The following is a 22,738-nucleotide window of genomic DNA, read 5'->3' as shown; positions in this document are numbered from 1 at the left end:
ATGTACGAAATACCCGTACATGCTATAACTTTCGGAGTGTTATACGAGCCCGATCGAGCATCTGGACTGTCCGTATCAGTCTCAGAAACGATCACGACCATCCAACTTCACCAGCATGATTGGATGGCTTAGATCGAATCCATAACCCTCAAGCAGGTATTGGAATTTCAACACCGGACTAATGAGACCCCGCATGGTAGGCCTCCCCAAAAGGGTAGCATGGCTTGCCAATTCGTCCAGCCAAAGCAGCATGGACGAGAAACCCTAAATTAGGGTTTGCAGCACATTACATGTGTCGCAAATCAGGCTCAACCATCCATCTTCGCAGCATAGATGGAGGGTGTAGATGTAGATTCAAAGGGCCCAGAGTATGTCAACAAAAACACCGTGAGCCCGCCTACATACATGACCGATCGATCAATACCAAACATGGATGGTCGTCCCAATTCGTGCGCCCAAACAAGGCATGACGCACGGCTGGCAAAACCCTAATTAGGGTTTTCGATCACGAGCGTCCATTTTCACCTGATCGAACGAAGGGTCTAGGGGTCGATTAAGCAGGTCCAGTGAGTATCAACATGATCATTGTGGGCCCACATATCTCCACACCCGATAGGCCAAGGCATATCATGCATGGTCGTCTCGATTCGCACGCCCAAACTAGGCGTGGTCACACCTCCCAATTGCAAACTAATCTCGACCACTCAACTTTGCCGGACAAATTGAGTGGCTCAGATCACGTTTCTATGGGGTATTAATGTATGAACGTGTACACCAACCCACCGTATGTATACCAGACTAATCGGCCAAGACCGACCAAGCTTGGTCGTCTCGAAACGCTCGCCCGAAGTTGGCATGACACGCGGATTTTGCGGCACCGGGTTTCTGTCGCAAATTGATATCAACCATTCAACTTCGCCAGACAAATTGAGTGGCTTAGATCACACTTTAACGAGACAATGAGGTATGGGCGCCTACACCGTCATGCCGTCTAAACGCATGCACGATCAGCCCGGCCAAAATTGCGTCCCAAGCTTGGTCGACCAAGATGAAGAGTGATGCTTACACACCTCTTCATAAACCCTAATTCCACTAACGGTCACAGATGAGTGTCTCAAAAATCATCTCGTCCATTCAATTTCACCTGCTTGGTTATACAACCCTGTTCAGGAGTTAACTGGTCAATGAGGTGTTGTGGTGATTACCATCTGCCACTCTACCATACCAAGTGATCGGTCAAGTCAGGACTTACCTGTACAACCCCAAACGATCACTTGAGATGGCTAGACACGCATCTATTTTAAGACGCTTAATCGTGACTTACTCCATTAAGCCTTAAAACAGCGATGTTTCATACATGCTGAATATATTCGATGCATTACATGCATAGAATTCACGTGATATTTTACAAGTATCCAATTCCAAAAACTTAGTTATTTAACCTAGCATTACATGCTACCTTCTGTGGGTCCCACAATCCACACACTCGAGACATCAATCATGTCACAAACTGGGGGATACATACTGGGGTATGGGTCTGGCGATTTACAGCGTGCAGCGCACAACGCGCCATCACAAGAACGTGTCAGGAAGTCATGGACGGTTAGTGATGATGGGAGAAGTGGGCAAGACTGATTGTGAAACACTAACACCCGCAACTCCACTACTCCATCACTCCACTTTCTCCACTTCCCACGAGATACGTGAGTAAAGCTCAATGACTTGTATAAATAGGTTCTCCTCCCTATTTCGACAGGACAAGACAACAGAAGCAAGTGTTGATACAACCGTATTAAAATACCGGAACTGATATCTTACATTCTGCAAGCCATTTAAGCTTTCTGATACAAGTCATACATAGCCAACACCTTCACAATCTCAACACCTTCTTCGCTTCCCTCCCTAAGATCAACCCCATCTCCTTCACTTTGTGACCGAAGCAAGTCTGGAACGACCATTACTTGGTTTAGGCCAGAATTGTACATATTGATTTCTCGAATCACAAAGCACTCCTGTGCAGTGCATTTGTTTAGGGTTTAGATTCATTCCTCATCCACACACCTCAAATTACCAAATTCGGCAGGAATAGTTTTCACCCATAAACAATTGGCGACCACAATGGGAGATTAATCTCTCGGTTGTGAAGTCAATTTCTTCAATACCAATTCAATTTTACTGATTTCGAAAATGGTGGATCTTAGGTCTGGATCAGCGACCAATCCTGACAGGACTAGCGTTGACAACACTCTCAGTGTTGATATCCCAGGTGTCACCGTGCAGCCAGTTAATACCATCAATGTATCTCGTGGAATTGCTTCCTCTACTATCAGCACTATAAAAGAAGTTATATCTTTATTATACAAGCTTCCTCAAGCTCGGGTAAAATTTATAAACAGAGATTACAACGCTGCAGCGGACACAGTTGCAAAAGAAGCGAGGATCAGAAGACTTCATCATTTGTCAACACATTTGTGTCAACGAGTGCAAAAAGAGAGTATTACTTCTAATATTTTCAATGAAACTGAAATTGTAAATCTTCTGTATTACATTGATTGAGTTAATATATTTTCTTTTTCCATAAAAAAAAGGATTTTTTTTCTTTTATGCAAAGAACCTTTTCATTAATGGAAATTCAAAGTTACAATGGGTTTAAAATCAAAATTAAGAAAATACAAATAGACACGCCGTACAAGTATACCGAGAAATTTGACAAGAGAAAGAGAAGGATTGCCGGTGTAAAACAAATACAAGCAAGAATAAGAACCGATCAAGTCAGAGGAATAATAGTTTTTCTCGGAAGTGTATTCCAACCATTTTGTTTGTTTTTCTTCTTTATAAAGATCTGCTCCAAAAGTTGGAGTGATTTGCTCAAATTTCTTAAAACTTGTGATGGAGATTTCGTCGTCAAAAGCATCAATTATGAAGATTTTGTCGCCAGATAAAGAGATGATGAAGATTCCGTCACCGGAGCTGACAATGATGAAGTTTTCGTCGTTGAAAATCATCTCAAGTGATTTTAAAACCCATAAAACACAAGAACGACCATTAAAATCGAGATAAACCTCTCAAGTAGAGGAGGTAAAAATACCATAAGGGTGTACAAAATTTACCAAATGGTAAGAGAAAACCATAATAAAACTAGCTAAGAACAAAGATCTAACCTAAAACAAGAAAAAGGAAAGAATATCTCGCTCAAATCCAGCCCAAAGAGGACCAGATCTGAGCCGAAAAATATTGCCGGTGAGTATTTTTTTTTTCCCGTGAACAGTGAAAGATGAGAGATGGAAAGACCCAAGGAAAATATTACAAAGCAACAAAAGTTTCTTTTTTCTTTTGAATCATAAATATAAAATGAAATAACTAGATCATTATTTATTACACATGAGCATCTTATACCCATAGAGTAACTTAATATAATTTGATTAAGAAAAGGAGGGATTGCATGGTCCCATATCGTCGTCGAAAAATTATTCGTATGTCTTCTATCAGCTGTTAGTTCGTCTGTCGCTTGATTTCCTTTTCCATCATTATGTTGAATAACGCAGAGAGGAATTCGTCGTATTCTCTCTTTTATATCTGGATCATTCCTGAAATATATCAAGTAGCTTCAGCTGAGGATTTTATAAAGCGCATAAGGGTGTCAATGGATGAATCTATGTCAGATATTAAGAAATCCGTATCCGATAGGTTAAGCACTATCTGATATTTGATATCCGATAATATCATATAGGATATCAAAAATCAGATATCAATTCCGATAGGCTAAGCTATCGGATATCGGATATGTATCCGATAATATCCGATTTTGATTAAAAATGTTAAAAACCCTTGAAAACATGTTCATAATTGAAATTTAAGTTAAATTTCTCAAACATTGCATATCGGATATTAGGGTAAATCACAAATAAATCACAAATATGGTTAGGCTAAATCACAAATAAATCCATGTTCTATCGGATGTTGGATATTAACAATTCAAAGGAGCCTAATCCGATTCCGACATATTAAGGAAGAAATATCCGATAGAATATCCGATACGATATCCGATAAAACGGATAAAATCATATAGAATCTCGAATACTCGGAAACGGATTCCGGATATCGGACATATATTGACATGCCTAGAAGCGCATAAGATTTTCTGAGTCCATCTCGAACATCTCTTTTGGCCATTTTTATTCCGTTGGAGTTCCGGTTTCCATCAAGGTTGCACATGTCATTGTTGTTAGCACAGTGGTTATTCCTAGAGGTTGTGATAGAGCCATCATAGTGTTCGCATTCGAGTCCCTTCAAATGAACCATTCTCCTTCCATTCCTAGGTGACCCCTTGTAGCCACATCAGTGTTTATTTTAATATAATCCGGTACTTGACTGATATGATGTTGTTTATTGCAATGCTAAGAGGGATTCTCCAGGGAGAATTGGTGGTGGTGGTGGGGTGGGGATGGGAGGTGGGGTGTCAAATTCTCGTTGTTGTTTTAAAGCTCTCTCCAGGATATCTGTAGGAGGAGAGTGGGTGTGTCTGAAACGAATTCATTTATGGTCGTCCAAAGAGACCATAATAGAAAATAATAAGCTGCAATAGAGGGGATAAGGGTGGATCCTGTAGAATTTGTGAGATGGTTGTTTGAGGAATTAAGGTAATTAGTTGGTTATGACTGGTGAGTTGGTTTGTTGATAGGCAACTGAAAAGGTTATCCTAAGTAGTTATTGCTATCGGGCAGTGAATAATGTGTGTTCAGCTGATTTCGATTCTGCGTTATATCAGGGGAATAGGTTAGAGTTGGTGAGGTTGATGCGACGCAAGATAGATAAGGTTGTAAGACCTTCATTCATAGTTATCCACAAGAAAGCTGGATTTTCGAAGAACATGGTAGAGTCCATAAAATTTTGGTTGGTGGGAGGGGGTTTATGTGTAAGAGGTTATCTTGTTGGATTAGACAATTGTATACATGGGCAAGTGTATATTTCCCTGATTAGGAATGCGGCCATATGATTCTCTCTTGGGGGATATCAAGAGTAATGTGGATATTTATGATATACTGGACAACGTTAGGTGGGAGGTTGTTTAGATGTTCATGTCTCCAATTAAGAGAAAGAGGGTCAATGATATCAACCACAGTTTGGATAGGGTATCATGTGTATCTAGTTAGATTGCATGTGTGTATCAAATGCAGTGAAATATTAGATATTTGGTTGAAGGTACGAGGGAAGCCATTGTGGTATGACGGAAGAAGGTACGGAAGTGGTACCTTGGAATATTGGTCGATATTGTTGATATTTCTCATTGTTGAGGCCGGTGCAGATGGAAGAAGGTTGGCCGTGATGACCACTGTTCCTTATACCGAGCCTTCTTCTTGCTATTGGCTTGCTTAGCTTTCTCCATTCTTATGAGTCTAGTTTTTTAACTAAAGAAATCATGTCCCCAGATTTGTTTTTCGTGATTATGTCTATCTGTTTTTGCACATAGGTGGGGAGAAGTTATGCGTGCATAAGGGGGTTGGCGGTAGGTGTTCAAGAGGTTCTAATGAGGACTAACCTTTTGTTTATGGGTGAAAACTGTTTCTGCGATTTTTGGTAAATTTGGGTGTGTGTGGACAAGAATCAAATCTAAACCCTAAACAAATGCACTGCATGAGAATGCTTTCATATTTGAAAGATCAATCTGTACAATTCTGGCCTAAACCAAGAAATGGTCGTTCCATACTTGCTACAGTCACAAAGTGAAGGAGATGGGGTTGATCTTAGGGAGGGAAGCAAAGAAGGTGTTGAGAGTGTGAAGGTGTTGGCTGTTTATGACTTGTATCAGAAAGATAAACTCGCTTGCAAAAAATGTAAGCAATCAACTCTGGGTGTTTGAATACGTTATATCAACACTTGGTTTATGTCTGTTTCGGAAATAGGAAGGAGAACCTATTTATACAAGCCATTGAGCATAACCCTCGTCTCTCGTGGGAACTTGAGGAAGTGGAGTGACGGAATAGTGGGGTCGTGTTAGTGTCACACGATCAGTCCTTGCCCACTTCTCCCATCATCACTAACTGTCCATGTCTTCCTGACACGTTCTTGTGATGGCGCGTTGCACGCTGCACGCTGTAAACCGCCAGACCAATACCCCAGTAAGTATCCCCCAGTTTGTGACATACTTGATGTCTCGAATGTGTGGGTCGTGGGACCCACATGAAGTAGCATGTGGTGCTAGGTTAAATAACTTAGTTATTTAAAAAGTCGATATTTATAAAATATCATGTATATTCTATGCATGCAATGCATCGAAGACATTCAATATGCATGAAGCATCGCTGTTTTAAAGCTTAACGGAGTAAGTCACGAATTTAAGTGTCTTAAAACATCATCACATCCATCTATCTTCGAGTGATCGTTTGGAAGCCTCATGGGTGAGCCATCTCATGGCCGATCACTCCATGTGGAAGAGTCGCGGATGGTGATCACAGAGACGCTTCATTGGTCGTCTATCTCTTAACCTAGGTCTTCCGACCAATCTAGGGAAGTTGGATGGACGAGATGGCTTAAGACCCTCATCTGCGACCGTTGATGGAATATTAGGTTTTAAAGAGGTGCGCAAGCATCACTCTTTGGCTTGATCGAACTCAAGCATGGGAGCCAGTTTTGGTGGAACCGATAGGTCATGCGTGAAGGTGGCCCGTCAGTGTACATGTCCATGCTGGATCGTCTCGCGAAGATGCGATCTAGGCCACTCAATTTTACCGGCAAAGGTGAGTGGTTGAGATCGGTTTTCGACAGAAATCCGTTGCCGCAAAGGAATTGAAAACCGTGCGACATGCCTACTTTGGGCGCGCGTTTCAAGGCGTTCGACCATGGTTGGCCTAGGCCGATCGGTCATGCGTGTAGATGGGCCCACAGTGATCATGTTGACATGCTTGGGAGTTTTTAAGTCTATATTTACACCCTCCATCCAAGCTTGCGAAGATGGGCGCTCGTGATCGATTAACGACACATGTAACATGCCGCAAACCCTAATTAGGATTTTGGATCGGTCGTGCGCATGCAAGTTCAACCAAACGGTTTGGAAATCTATGATCCTCCCTTGGGGAGGCCGATCATGCGGGGTCCACATTGGGCCAGTGGTGAACGTGTTTGTACCTTCCTCGTGGTCCTAGGTGTGATCTAAGCCATCCAACCATGCTTGCGAAGTTGGATGGTCGTAATCAATTTAAGACACTAGTGGACTTCCAAGGCTTTTAAAGCATCACGCCGGCCATGTTTTGAGCAATCTTTTATTGCTCCATGGCTTGGTCGTGAGAGAACCAATCAGGTAGGTGAAAGGGGGCCCGCCAATGTGCATGCCAACACTTCTCCGATCAATCGTGGGACGATCCAAGCCGTCCAACTTGGCTTGCGAAGTTGGACGGTCGCGACTTCTTTGAGACTGTTTTTGACAGTCTTACGCATACTAGCCACACCATACCAGCTCGACCATCCTTCTTCAGGGATGGCGTTTGGTGGATATTTGGGGGCATATCATGTATTCGACCGTCCAGGGCATAAACGGGCCCGCTGGTGGTCATTGTGGTGATAGCCTGCTCCTGCTGAGGATCGTCTAGGCTGGTTAAATCATGCGTCCAACCTGCGTGGTCGTGATCGTTTCTGAGACTGACATGGGCAGTCCATATTTCCCTTAGGAAATATGCTCAATCGGGCTAGTTTAACACACCGAGAGATGCTCAATCGGGATAGTTTAACACACCGAGAGATGTAGCATGTACGGGTATTTCGTGCATGCCTCACTATTGACACTTGGAGATTCGTGTTACTCTGCTAAGAGCAACACTCAGTCATGATGTCGCACCAATAATGAGAGTTCTGCGGGAACAACACAAGAAATACAAGGCTAATCAAGCATTAATTAATAATGCTATAAATCCATAGAATATCGGGATTGTTGCTACATGCTCCGTTCTGGGTGTATTTAATTCACAGAATACTAGGATTGTTTCCTCATGCTACAATCTAGGTGAATTAGTAAAGTGAAGAAGTATTCATCATTCGGATAGCTTTATCCTCTGCAGGATGTCTGCGTATTAAGTTCAGATTTTACAATTTTAGCCTTGAACAAAAATTCACCATCAACATTAAGTCCTTTTCCTAGCGCATAATGGTTACACTATTGTGGGGTAGGCATGACACGGTGACGTATACAACGTAAAAAGAAAAGACAAAGGAAGTTTACCTGGAGGGACTTAGGCCGGCCGTGTTGGCAATCGTCCATATGAGTACGCCAGGTGTGACCACGACCTTGGTGGGACCGGTTTCCTCCTTCGGGTATTTGAGCCAAGAAGGGAATAGAACTTGTATGCTCCTCTTCCCATAGAAAACCGTGCATGTAACCATGGACGAATATGGACCCCAGCATGTATATGCTTCGACCAAACGTTACCATGTTGCACCTGTTTGGTAGGCATGTGGCCCTCCTACTTCACTCAACCGTGGGACTCATCATGCACATGTTTGATCGAACGTGGGGCTTGTTGTGCCTTCTTCGGTTAAACGTGGGTCCACTACGCGCCTGCTTCGGTCGAACGTGGGACCCGATGTGAGCATGCTTGCTTCGAACATGGGAAGTTGTGCATGCTTCGATCAAACACGGGTCCACCGTGTACATGTTTCAAACGTGGGCCATGTCATGTGCCTGCTTTTCCCGTACGGTTGATGTGCTTGCTCGAGTGTCATCCTTGCTACTTCGACCAAACACCGACCCTGCTATCTTGACCAAACACCGGACTTGCTGCCTTGACCAAACACCGGCCTTGCTGCCTGCTTTGCTCGAACGTGGGACCCACCGCGTGCTTGCTTTGCTAACAAATGAACCTTGTGTACTCAAATGTGAATGTGGGTCCTGCAGAGAGCGTTGAAGTGTTGAAGCGACTTCTTCTGGAGCGAGAGCTGAAACGCCTTCTTCTGGAGTGAGCTGAAACGCCTTATTCTGGAGAGAGAGCATTGAAGCGGATTCTTCTGGAGGGAGAGCATTGAAGCGGCTTCTGCTTCAGTTTGTTTTCCCCTTGCGAATCACATGCTTCTTGATTGACCATCTCTCTTGTGCTGAAGAAGTTCTTAACTGACGGCTAAGGAATTTCATGCTGAGCCTCAGTCCCCAAGCGTGGTCTACGTGGCTCTATCTTGTATGCCCGATGGGTCTACCATAATAAATGTATCGACATCCAGCCTTCGTACTAGTAATCATATTACTTCTCCATGGGTAAAAATATACATAAGTTTTCAGATTACCTTTTGTTTGTAGTGGTCGTTGATATGGTGAAGCTCTGGATGGTATCAATCGACGAGCAACAACGGTTCTTGGCAGCAATTGTGGTCAGAAGAGACTGGCAGGGAGAGGCGTAGTGGCAACTTGCACGAACTTGGCACCCTTCATACAATGGTAGAGATCGTCTCGTTATTAGAGGGAAAAGCTGGAACCGATGGCTTTCTTGATGTTTCTTCATGGAATATAGAAGAGGGAGACAGTCCCCTGCCCACGAGTATCTACTGAGCTTTTCACTTGAAAGATGTTGTCACGCTAGGTTCATGAGGCCGTCTTTACGTCACATCTTGGAATCATAATGATAGTGTGCTTATATCATTCTAAATTCACCCTCTTTGAGATGGGCAGTGCTAAGCAGTCCCCAGTCATACTCCTTTGCCATTATCATCTTTGGATCGTGTTTTTGAGGATAGGGAAGTTCCTTCATGCGAATGATTTAACTAATAGGTTCTGCAAATATGATGAAGGTCTTGACATGGAGGATCTGTATGTACCTCTTAAGTCCCAGGTGCAATCTCCTTTGGTAACGCAACTACTTCTTCCACGGGAGACAAAATCTGAAAGCGTATCTCACTGATGTAGTTACCGTCGATCCAGATATGGAATATCTTGGACGTTGTTTCATCATTGTGGCAGTCGTGCATGTGGTACTAGAGTTGAAGTTGGAAATTTTGGACGCGCAGGGTGTTGTATCTCGGTGGCTTTCCTCTTGCTGGTTTTTTCTAGCAGGGCAGATGCTATTGTAGATGAGCGTTCAACAGCTTCACGAAGTCCAAAGGATGACCAAAAGTGCAGATTCTTCAACATAGCATGATAGACATGCACCATCGTCTGATAGAGTGATTCGCCCGGATCTTTCTCGATGATGCGTGGACACCGTTATCTTCTTGAGGCTGCTCCCTTGAGGTATCGGCTCCAGTGGAAGATTGCCGTCATAGAGCGTTGATACGTTGTACCGGCATTCTTTAAACCAAATGGCATTACAGTATAATAAAAATTTCCGAGAGGAGTTTGAAAAGCTGTCTTACTTGCTTCAGGCTCGTACATCCTTATATGATTGTACCCGCTATATCCATCCATGAAGAAGAACATGTCGTGTCCGCTGATGGAGTGTACTAACATGTCAATGTTAGGTAGAGTAAAATCATCTTTGGGGAAGCATTTGTTCAAGTCTCTGAAATCCACACATCACCTGATCTGTCCGTTTTTCTTTTTACCGGGACCACATTAGCCAACCAGGTCAGATGATGGATGAGCTTAATGAAGCCAGCAACAAGCAAAATCTGAATCTCAGTCTTGATTTTATCTTTTGCCTCGTGCCCGAAATTGTATCGGAGATTGCTTGATCAGCTTGGCTCCAGGTATGACATGTAGATGGTGGGTGACCAATTTTTCATCTGGACCGGGCATTTATTCATACGTTCAAGCGAATATGTCCTGGTATTCTTTGAGAAGTTGTACAAGCTTCGTGCATTCATTCGTAGATAAGGTTGATCTGGTGGAGATAGGCCTAGGAGAATCCTCATTCCCGATGTTAACAATTTCGATCTCATCAGTGGAGTTGGTGCCGTCTTGCAGCTGTCGTGGAGCATCCAGCACCTCTTCCTGTTGATCATTATTGTAGCATTCCGTTGGGCGGGAGACTAGGTAACAGTCTCTCCTGCTCATTGCTAACAGCGGCATCAGTATACAGTTTTCCTTTTCTGGTCACGGCTTTCCACAAAAGTTCGTTCCCTCTTAGCGTGAGCGTGGGTTGCGGCTTCACCGGATGAAGAAGAACGCTTTGTCAGCAAAGATGCATCGTGGGGCTTAGCCCTTAATGATGCGAGTCAGTCCTTCTCCTTAATTGACGCCCACATGGGGAGTGGGATGCAATGAACTTTGTCTGGTCCTTCCCGCGGAGCTCCTCTTGGTTCACCCTAGTCTTCAAGCACTGGTGATATTTCGAAGGGACAATCCTACTGTCATGAAGCCACGGTCTCCCCAATATCATGTGGTAGTCTGGGTATTTTTATATGAATTCGAATTTCACCTTTGACTGGACGGGCCCTACAAATAAATTCAGGTTGACATACCCGTATGCGTTGGTTTGGTTTCCCTCGAAGTCTGTCATCGTAGTAGGCTTTCGTACGATCTTTCCTGGGAGAACCTTGGTTGTCCTGAGAGTCTTGAGAATAATCACATTCAAAGACGCTCTTGTGTCGATAAGGGACCTCTTAAACTATGAATCCTTGATGCGTGCGGTAACATGTAGGGCACAGTTGTGACCTTCCTCTGGTTGATTGCAGCAAACGTATCCGCCTGCTGATTCTTCGAGAGGTGTAAAAGTTTGCATAAACTTTCCACTAGAGAAGACGCTTCCTGATCCACCGTCCTCTGGTTCATGGTGAAACTATTGACTTGCAGAGGATCGTTGTGAGGATCAGTCCCCAGTGTATGAGTCTCCATGACAGGACCACTCATATCTGATGTCATCTTGATGAGGCGATCGAGTATGTTATTTATTGCTTCTTTGATCAGGTCCATGTAGGCTCGCGCCGGTAAAGTACCTTCTCCGGGTGCGTTGAATGCGTTCCTTGTTGGCTCCAGAGGCTGTCGCGGCTCTTCTGGCAATCGATCAGTTAATGTCTTAAGAAAAGTGAGTACTTCTTCCTGAGTTGTAGCCATGTCTGTCTGTGCCTTAGAAAGGATTTCTTGTCTCTCCATCAAATCCACTATGGTAATAGGGGGTTTTCCTCCTATGGATCCTCAAGCTCCTAGTCCCGATGGAGGAGTGGCAGTTGCTCTGGTGACGGCTGGAGGCGTTACACTTGAAGAGATGCCACAGTTTGCGGCTGCTCTGGCTCTGGTGATAGGAGGTGTCGCGCCCAATGTAATATATCCTCCTGCTCCGCTGGTGCTGGTAGTAGAGGAAGTAATTCCGCGAGATACATTGATGGTATTGACTAGATGCACGGTGACACCTGGGATATCAACACCGAGAGTGTTGTCAGCGCTAGTCCCGTCAGGATTGGTTGCTGATCCAGACCTAAGATCCACCATTTTCGAAATCAGTAAAATTGAATTGGTATTGAAGAAACTGACTTCACAAACGAGAGATTCATCTCCCACTGTGGTCGCCAATTGTTTATGGGTGAAAACTATTTCTGCGGTTTTTGGTAAATTTGGGTGTGTGTGGATAAGAAATGAATCTAAACCCTAAACAAATGCACTGCACGGGAATGCTTTCTGATTCGAGAGATCAATCTGTACAATTATGGCCTAAACCAAGAAATGGCCGTTCCAGAATTGCTTCGGTCACAAAGTGAAGGAGATGGGGTTGATCTTAGGGAGGGAAGAGAAGAAGGTGTTGAGAGTGTGAAGGTGTTGGCTGTTTATGACTTGTATCAGAAAGATGAACTGGCTTGCAAAAAATGTAAGCAATCAACTCTGAGTGTTTGAATACGTTATATCAACACTTGGCTTCTGTCTGTTTTGGAAATAGGGAGGAGAACCTATTTATACAAGCCATTGAGCATAACCCTTGTCTCTCGTGGGAAGTGGAGGAAGTGGAGTGATGGAATAGTGGGGTCGTGTTAGTGTCACGCGATTAGTACTTGCCCACTTCTCCCATCATCACTAACCGTCCATGTCTTCCTTACACGTTCTTGTGATGGCGCGTTGCACGCTGCACGCTGTAAACCACCAGACCAATACCCCAGTAAGTATCCCCCAGTTTTTGACATGCTTGATGTCTCGAATGTATGGGTCGTGGGACCCACAAGAAGTAGCATGTGGTGCTAGGTTAAATAACTAAGTTATTTAAAAAGTCGATATTTATAAAATATCGTGTATATTCTATGCATGCAATGTATCGAAGACATTCAATATGCATGAAGCATCGCTGTTTTAAAGCTTAACGGAGTAAGTCACGAATTTAAGTGTCTTAAAACATCATCACATCCATCTATCTTCGAGTGATCGTTTGGAAGCCTCATGGGTGAGCCATCTCATGGCCGATCACTCCATGTGGAAGATTCGCGGATGGTGATCACAGAGACGCTTCATTGGTCGTCTATCTCTTAACCTAGGTCGTCCGACCAAGCTAGCGAAGTTGGACGGACGAGATGGCTTAAGACCCTCATCTGCGACCGTTGATGGAATATTAGGTTTTAAAGAGGTGCGCAAGCATCACTCTTTGGCTTGATCAAACTCAAGCATGGGAGCCAGTTTTGGTGGAACCGATCGGTCATGCGTGAAGGTGGCCCGTCAGTGTACATGTCCATGCTGGATCGTCTCGCGAAGATGCGATCTAGGCCACTCAATTTTACCGGCAAAGGTGAGTGGTTGAGATCGGTTTTCGACAGAAATCCGTTGCCGCAAAGGAATTGAAAACCGTGCGACATGCCTACTTTGGGCGCGCGTTTCAAGGCGTTCGACCATGGTTGGCCTAGGCCGATCGGTCATGCGTGTAGATGGGCCCATAGTGATCATGTTGACATGCTTTGGAGTTTTTAAGTCTATATTTACACCCTCCATCCAAGCTTGCGAAGATGGGCGCTCGTGATCGATTAACGACACATGTAACATGCCGCAAACCCTAATTAGGATTTTGGATCGGTCGTGCGCATGCAACTTCAACCAAACGGTTTGGAAAGCTATGATCCTCCATGGCTTGGTCGTGAGAGAACCGATCAGGTAGGTGAAAAGTGGGCCCGCCAATGTGCATGCCAACGCTTCTCCGATCAATCGCGAGACGATCCAAGCCTTCCAACTTGGCTTGCGAAGTTGGACGGTCGCGACTTCTTTGAGACTGTTCTTGACAGTATTGCGCATACTATCCACTCCATACCAGCTCGACCATTCTTCTTCAGGGCTGGCCTTTGGTGGTTATTTGGGGGCATAGCATGTGTTCGACCGTCCAGGGCATAAACGGGCCTGCTGGTGGTCATTGCGGTGATAGCCTGCTCCTGTTGGGGATCGTGTAGGCTGGTTAAATCATGGGACAATCTGCGTGGTCGTGATCGTTTCTGAGACTGACATTATCAGTCAAGATTTCTTTTAGGAAATATGCTCAATCGGGCTAGTATAACACATCGAGAGATGTTCAATCAGGCTAGTATAACACACCGAGAGATGTATCATGTACGGTATTTCATGCATGCCTCACTATTGACACTTAATTTGTTCCCGAAATAAGATTTACGGTTAATTAAGAACCTAAAAAGGTATGATAAGATTATTTCCTAAGATTATCACACTTATTAGATGAAATAATCAATAGGGTTATCATCCCCTTCATTCGTTTTTATCGAAACCCCTACTTTTGTTGTTTTTTTCTTACAATGTTTTATTTCTCTTAATTTTTTGATTCCAAATTTTCAATGTTAACCTAATAAATTCCTTCAGATCTCTACAAGAAAAAAAGGAATTGATTTTGCGTTTAAATTATGAAAACAAGTTCTAAATTTTTTTATTTGTTTTGTAGGATCCTTGTGATGGCGTCGATAACAGTAATTGCTTCAGGAATTGGTACTAGAAGCTTGATGGAATACTGTGTAAGTTTTTAAGTTCTTCAAGGTCAGGGCTTTGTAAAATATCTTGTTGTCAAAGCTGCGACTTTTGCTCTTCTGAAGGTATCGTATTGATCTTCCTTCTGCATTCTTAAATTGAGTGAGAGTAGATTAGTTCCGGGGTTTGATAGTATTCTGAAGAGAAATCAATTAGTTCTTATCTTTTATCAAGTTTAGACATCACAGATGGAAATAGAAATCAATCAATCATAATCGATCTGAGTGATTTAGGGTTCAACAAGTAAGTCTTGAAACCCAAATTCTATTCTTGCTCACATCGCATGCACCATATGTAATTGAAGTATTTGCAAGTTACAATTTTTAGGGTTTACACTAAATTTAGGGGTTTGTTGTTAATTTGATAAATTAGAGATTTTAATTAATTTTCAATTTCTGAGAATTAAACGGTACAATCACATGTAAGTCTTTGGTGTAATTATTAATTAATGGTGATGAGAAGAAGAAGAAAAGGATGGTCCAGGAATTTGATTTGAGGTGGTGAAGAAAGTGTTCTTGCTAGTGGATAGTTAGGGCTGGTTTGAGATATCACAACAAAAGGGATCTGAGAAGGAGATGAACTGATATCAATGATGAGATTGAGATGGGTTGTTGTCGCAGGGAGTCTGTAACGGAGAAGGGTAGTTAATTCCAATGTTAATTCCAATGGAATTTTAAAGTGTAAATTATGTGATCATCAGTATTGCAGTCATGCTAATTGATTTGGTTCTTTGTTTTTTTGTCGTTGTGTTCAACTATGATCAATCTAGTGCAGCCTTGAGCTCTTGATATATTCAAATGTGACTGCATCTTCGTTGGGTTTTCCTTTCTGCTCAAAACTTTAGGTAAAAATCCGGTCCTGGTCAGTACCGAACTGGTCTTATAGGTACAGGTACAAGTACATGTACAGTCCTCAAAATCAAGACCCGGTCAACTCCAGATACAGGTACCGGGTTCATAAAAAACCCGGACTCTACCGTCCCATGTACAGCCCTTACCGTACTCTTAAAATTGATTAAAAGTATTTTCAATTCCGTGATAATTTTTTTTTTTTTGATTCATAGGGTATAGATTACTGCTACCGCATATGTGGGTAGCTTCCATAATGTGATATAGAATGGGTGAAAGTAAGGGCTTTATTTGGATTCATTATAGTCTTACTGTGTAGGAACTAATGGTTTCCTTAGTGTTGAATTAAGCTGCCTGATAATCCAACTGGCTTAAAGAAAACTGAAAGTGAGTGAACTTGTATGAATGTACCTGTAATTTCATTTCGTGGGAGTGACTTTATTCAAGGTGAATTGCACAATACACTGGAACTGAATATTCTTTTATCCTCTTAGGTCTGACCAGTAATGATAATGAATTATAAATGTCACTTTTTATTGAAGACACCGTTTCTTCTTCTCTAATTAGGAAATGTTTGTATTTTCTCCTTCTCTAATTTGTTGTGTATTCGTCTACGTATAGAAGTTACTCAGAGGCTGAACATTGCTAAAGAATCCTCGAAAAGACCTGCTGGATTATTCACGAGGAATTCGGAAAGTTTATTCGGGTGATTAGCAATTTCGTATTTGTATAATTTTGATAAAATATTGCCCCGTTTATATCTGTATACATTATGGGGTAGTATATGATCTATATATTGGCTTTGGAGATCAAAGGACATTATTGTGGTCAGGTTTCCTATGAGGAAGTTGGATATGTAGCTGTTAGTGTTTTCTTGTTTAACCCAGCGTGCGCAAACACTAACTTGTGCAATCCTTAAAGGGAGAGAACCTTCTTAAGAAACTTACGTGGCTTAACAACTTGAGTTTGAAACACATATTGGTTAGATAGTAATTACATCTAAAATCTTCTTGTAGACATAATAAACGTGGAGGTGAAGGGCATAAGAATTTTGTTTTTCTAAACTTCCTAATACCTTTTATTTGGGTGACTCAGTTTTATGGGTTCCAATGGTGTGTCCAGGTTTGATGCATCATCTATGGGTTTTCCCCAGCAAAGCAAGAACTATCGAAGGGTATGCCTACTTTAAAATTTTGATTCTCCACAAATTCAGAAACAACTATTTTCTTGAAAATTAGTTCTTAATGGGCCTTGTAAAACTGTTGTTACTGGTTCATGCTTGCTCGTGTTATGTTTATGGAGAAAGATGATTTGAGTAGGAATAGTAAACTAAGTAGACTTCGTTCGTTTCATTCGTGGTGTTCAAATCATTTGTGACCCCTACAATTAGGTAATCTAGAAAATATTTCTCATCACATCATTCATGTTTTGAGTACAGTAAATTTATTGCTTTTAGTAATCCCTTGATGCTACTAATTAATTGTCTCTTATATATCCATGTTTTAATCTGATTATATTCATGCAGATTATGTGCCTACCACTTATGATAATACATTCAACCCATTACCTGCAGTAGGCAATTGTGGCTCCTCTACACAAGCGTCCCATTTTGTTATTGATAATCAACCAGAAAAATTGGTTCAAGTTACTGCAATAGATGCTAATTATGAAAAGTTGGGGAACAATGAGATACTACTTGGACAAGATTTTTCGAAGGTCTCTGTTGCTTGAAGTTCTATATGTTTTTTAGTTCTTATTTTCTCGCGTGCATTATCTATCTTGTCTATTTGGATGTAGGATCAGAATCTCGCAACAATAATATCTTAGCGAAATTATCAACAACACAACACAACAACGTCGCAGAACAATTTCAGAAATGATATAATAAACGACGTCAGCTAAAATCATGAGAAAGATGTGATGGTCCTGCGAAAATTAGAGAGTTTGCGAGATTAAGATTTGTAAGGTTGCGAGAATATCACAAGTCATTTCCGAGAATAAAGGACAGATTAGTTGTCATCCATTATGTATTTCCCTATAAATAGTCGTTCAGTTGTAAAGGAAAGAGAAAGATATTTTTTGAGTAAGAAACAAGTAAATAGGAGAGAGAAAGTCTAGAGCAGAGGTCATTCTTGATTCCTTTATCTTTTCTTGTAAGAATATTCAAAGATTGACCAATAAAATTAAGAGTGTAAATCTAAAAATGAGTGGAATAATAATGAAATCATATGAGGGGTGTAGTGTAGGATTTCCTGCAACTACATACTGGCGCTAGAAACAGGGATTTCAAGATCGAAAGTTGAAGATTGTTGTTGAGAATTTTCAAATCAAGAAAGTGATTAAATAAATCAGTGAACCAGTTAAAAGAAAGATGATTAGAATTAATGAAGATGACAAAAGATTGGAGTGTAATATGATAACAAAAACGATGGTTAATGAATTCCATGAAAACATCAAAGGAAGAATACATAAACGAAATTTTGAAGGAAGGAAGGTTATGGCGGTAGAAAAGACATCACCCTTGAAAGATTTGGAAAAGCAAAAAATTACATTCATGGCGGAAGAAATACCAAAAGAAAATTTGAACCACACATCTCCATTGGTTATTATAGTGCCTATTACGCGAAAAGAGAAGGAGACAACAACAAAATCCACGGGAGAATGGATATTTAACAGAACTTTAATCGATATAGGAAGTTCAGTGGATATAATATTTTATCATGCATTCCGGGGAATGGGATTTAAAGATGAAAAATGTCCAGTTCAACATATTTTTTTCACGGCTTTGGAAAACCCACAACAAAACCTAAAGGAGAAATAGTGGTACGAATTCCACTTGGAGAGATCGAAACACATGTAACACTATGCCTGATGGATATGGAATCACCATATAATATGTTGTTAGGAAGACCATGGATACATGCGATAAAAGCTGTAGTATCAACGTTGCATCAATGTATTAAGTTCCCCACACCAAATGGAATAGGTGAAATCAGAGGAGATGTTGACAATGCGAAATTATGTCATCAAATTGAAGTAAAACATTATGAAGGACAAATAAAAAGAAACAATTTCGCAGAAAGTTGGCAAAGGAAGCAAAGAAAGAAAAAGAATTTAGAGTATATATGATAAGGACAAAAGAAGGCAAAGGAATACCCAGCGAAATTTCGGAAGAAGAAAAAGGACATGTGAAAGTAATAAAAGAACCAACACCAATGGGAGAACCTAAACCCAATTACATTGTCGCAGAACCAACAAAAGAAATAAATGTTGGGACTATAGAAGAATCTATAATATTGAGAATTGGAACCAAAATGGATGTGGAAGAAGAAGAAAGAATTGTTAACCTGTTGCGAGAATATAAAGATGTTTTCGCAGGAAGCATGGATGAGATATCGGGAATAGATCCATCAATTGCATGCCACAAGTTGGTAATTAACAAAAATGTGAGGCCATTTAAACAGAGAATAAGAAAAATTGCAACAACTTAACATTCCCAAATAGAAGAAGAACTACATAAAATGCTTGATGCGGGAATCATAAGAAAAGCTAAATACCCAGAATGGATAGCGAATATGGTCATTGTCCCAAAGAAAAACAAAGGAATCAGGATTTGCATAGATTTCACTGATTTAAACAAAGCTTGCCCCAAAGATAGTTTTCTGTTACCAGATATTCCTCAAATGGTGGAATCCACAGCGGGAAACGATAGAGTATCGTCTTTAGATGGGTACAAAGGGTATAACCAAATCCCTCTCTCTGAAGAAGATCAAGAACATACTGCTTTCTTCGCCCCTAGAGGTTTATATTGTTACACGAAAATGTCATTTGGTTTGCGAAATGCGAGAGCAACATACCAAAGAATGGTAGAGAAGGTGTTCGCAAAATGGATACACAAAACATTAGAAGTATATGTGGATGACATGTTAGTAAAGAGTAAAGAAGCTAAAGACCATGTACAAGACCTGACGAATATTTTTGAACAAATGCGGCAGTATAACATTAAATTGAATCCTGAGAAGTGTACTATTGGGGTTGCATCGGGAAAATTTTTAGGCTACATTGTATCAAAGGAAGGAATACAGGTTGATCCAGAAAAAGTGCAAGCAGTTCGTGACATGCCAACACCAGCAACAATAAAATATGTACAAAAGTTGAATGGGCTTCTAGCTTCGCTGGGGAGATTCATTTCGCGATCATCAGACAAATGCAAATATTTTTTCGATATACTCAAGAAGGGTGCGAAATTTAAATGGACTGATGAATGTGAAAAAGCTTTTCAAGGGATCAAAGAACATCTTATGAATACAAATATTTTACAAAAATCAGAACCAGGAGAAGAATTATTAATCTATCTTGCGACGACGTCGCATGCATTAAGTGTTGTGTTATTGCGAATAGACGCAGGAGTGGAGAAACCCATTTATTACATCAGCAAAACTTTTAATACTGTCGAGAAGAATTACTCAAAGATTGAGAAGTTAATCTTAGCATTAGTTTATGCAACATTTAAGCTCCGTATATATTTTCAAGCGCATAAGATAAAGGTATTAACAAAAGTACCAATTGAATCAGTGATTAAGAATTCTAAAAGATCAGGAAGAGTGGAGAGATGGAATGCACAAGTAGGCCACTTTGATATTAAATATGAAATTTTGTCTTCCCCAAAATCACAAGTTGTTGCAGATTTCTTGGCAGAATTTCCTTTAGAAGAAGATGAAGCAGTAGAAGAAATGATGGATATAGAAGAAGAACACGGAGATCCAAAAGATTTATTAACAGAACCAAATAGATGGGAGATATTGGTAGATGGATCATCAAATGGAGAAGGAAATGGAGTTGGAATTGTTTTAATTTCGCCAGAAGGAATAAAGATGGATTTTTCATTCAGATTGGAATTCGCATCCACTAATAATGAAACGTAATATGAAGATGTGATACATGCCTTAAAATTCGCAATAGAAATGAAACTAGAAAATGCCAGGATCACTAGTGATTCGCAGCTAGTTATTCGCCAAATAAAGGGAGAATATACTACAAATGAACCATCTTTAAATAAGTACAAGAATCTCGTTGAAGAATTATCAGCGAAAATCCTAAAAATAAAATGGAGGCACATTTCATCTCAAGCATGATGACAGATCCAACTGCGAGATGCATAAAAATACAAACACTTATGTCACCATCAATCAATAAAGAAGAAGAAGAAGTGGATGTGATGATAATAGACAATGAAGAAGAAGAACAAACAAACAATATCACAGACTGGAGAATGGAACTTCATGCATATTTGGCGAAAGAAGAAACACCAAGAAATAGATTGGAAACACACAAGTTAAAAATCCGTGCAACGAATTATGAATTAAGAGATGGGTTGCTATACCGAAAATCCTTTAATCTATTCTACCTTGAATGAGTGTATCTCTTCCAGCGATAGATGACTCTGTTACTTCTTTAAGTTCATTTCTCAAAGAACGAAGAGATTGCTCTTGGTCATCACATATTTTCTGAAGAATGCTAAGTTGTTGCGAAGATATCGCCATCTTGTTTAAACAAGTTCGCTTCTCTTTAGATAAGGTTTTATTCTCATCTGATAAAGTTTCCATCCCTAAATTAGCTTTAGTTAAAGAATAAGAAAGGCGAGATACTTCATTACTTAATAAATCTTGTCTCTGAACTAATTGGGTATTTTCATTGGTAAGATTATTTATATGATCAAGAGAATATGAATAGAGGTTATCTAATTGGTTATATTGATCCATTAAAATTTCTTTATCAATACGGGCTTCTTCAACAGCAGATTCAAATTGATATCTCTCCATTATTCGTTTCTGGTTTAAGGCTTAACATGTGAAAGAGGGATTTCAAGGATAATTAAATATGAGAAGGATAAAACCATTAAAAAGGCAAATTGAATACATGTATAAGAAAATCATACCTCTCAATTCATCATTCTTCTTGCGAAGATTGTCACGATCCAACAAAACATTCTGAAGCTTTTGATTTTCGAGACGAAGAGCATTACACTCTTTTTCCAAAGCTGTCTGGGAAGCAGCTCTGTCAGAACCTAAATGCTTACTCATAATTTCTCAAACAGTAGACTTGATAGGATCAATAGAAGACTTCTTGCCATCATCCAGGACTTCAGATAAAACTTTGAAAGAAATATTTATTCCTTCCATGGTTTCTTTCGAAAGAGGAAGAGACTCAGGTAGAGAACTGGCAGTGATAGAAGGATGAGAAACATTCTCAATAGAAGAGAAGAAGTTTCATTCATAGAAGGATTAACAAGGGGGGTTTCAATCATTGAAAGGTCATCTGAAGAAATGAAGTATGAGGCATCTTTTTACCGAATTGGAGATAAAGGTTTATCTTGCGAAGATGTCACAGGAGATTTAGAAGAGATGAGTAAGTGGAATGGAACGGAAGTTTGAACAGTTTTAAGGTGGCGAGATTTCTTGAGAGGTTTATTGACATCCTTATCACCCTGCGAATTATAATCCAGATAAGAAACAGAGGCAACAATATTGTTATTAGAAAAGGATAGTGTTTCTTACTACCTTCTCATTCGCAGACTTTCTTTTATGCGCAACAACCTTATGCTGCGGTTTGGGAATATTAGGATTCTGAACTGTAAATTTAGTGTTGGAGGCGCTTTTGCTGAAATAATAAGAGTATGGGAATCACATAAACAACATCAAATAAGGCAATAAACAAGATCAATTTCAGCAAAACCCATAAAGAAGAAAAAGGAAAACTAACCTTGATGAATCCATGGAAAACAATAGCAGGAAGATTATTTCGAAGAAAATTACGAACGATGAAGATCTGTATAAGAAGTAGTATGAAGATGAATAAGAACTTAAAAATATTGAAGAAGAAAGAAGAAAAATTGCAATAACGGATTTGCAGAAGAATGATGAAGTTGCAGAGAAAATAAAAAGAAAGAAAAAGAGAGTGAGAAAGAATATATATATAGAGGGAATTTTTCCTCGAGAAGATAAACACGATTAATACGGAAAAATATAAACGGTTAAAA

This window comes from Papaver somniferum, chromosome 2 (assembly GCF_003573695.1).
Source record: "Papaver somniferum cultivar HN1 chromosome 2, ASM357369v1, whole genome shotgun sequence".
NCBI lineage: Eukaryota > Viridiplantae > Streptophyta > Magnoliopsida > Ranunculales > Papaveraceae > Papaver > Papaver somniferum.
The sequence above is the reverse complement of the archived record's forward strand: the minus strand, read 5'-3'. Positions refer to the sequence as shown.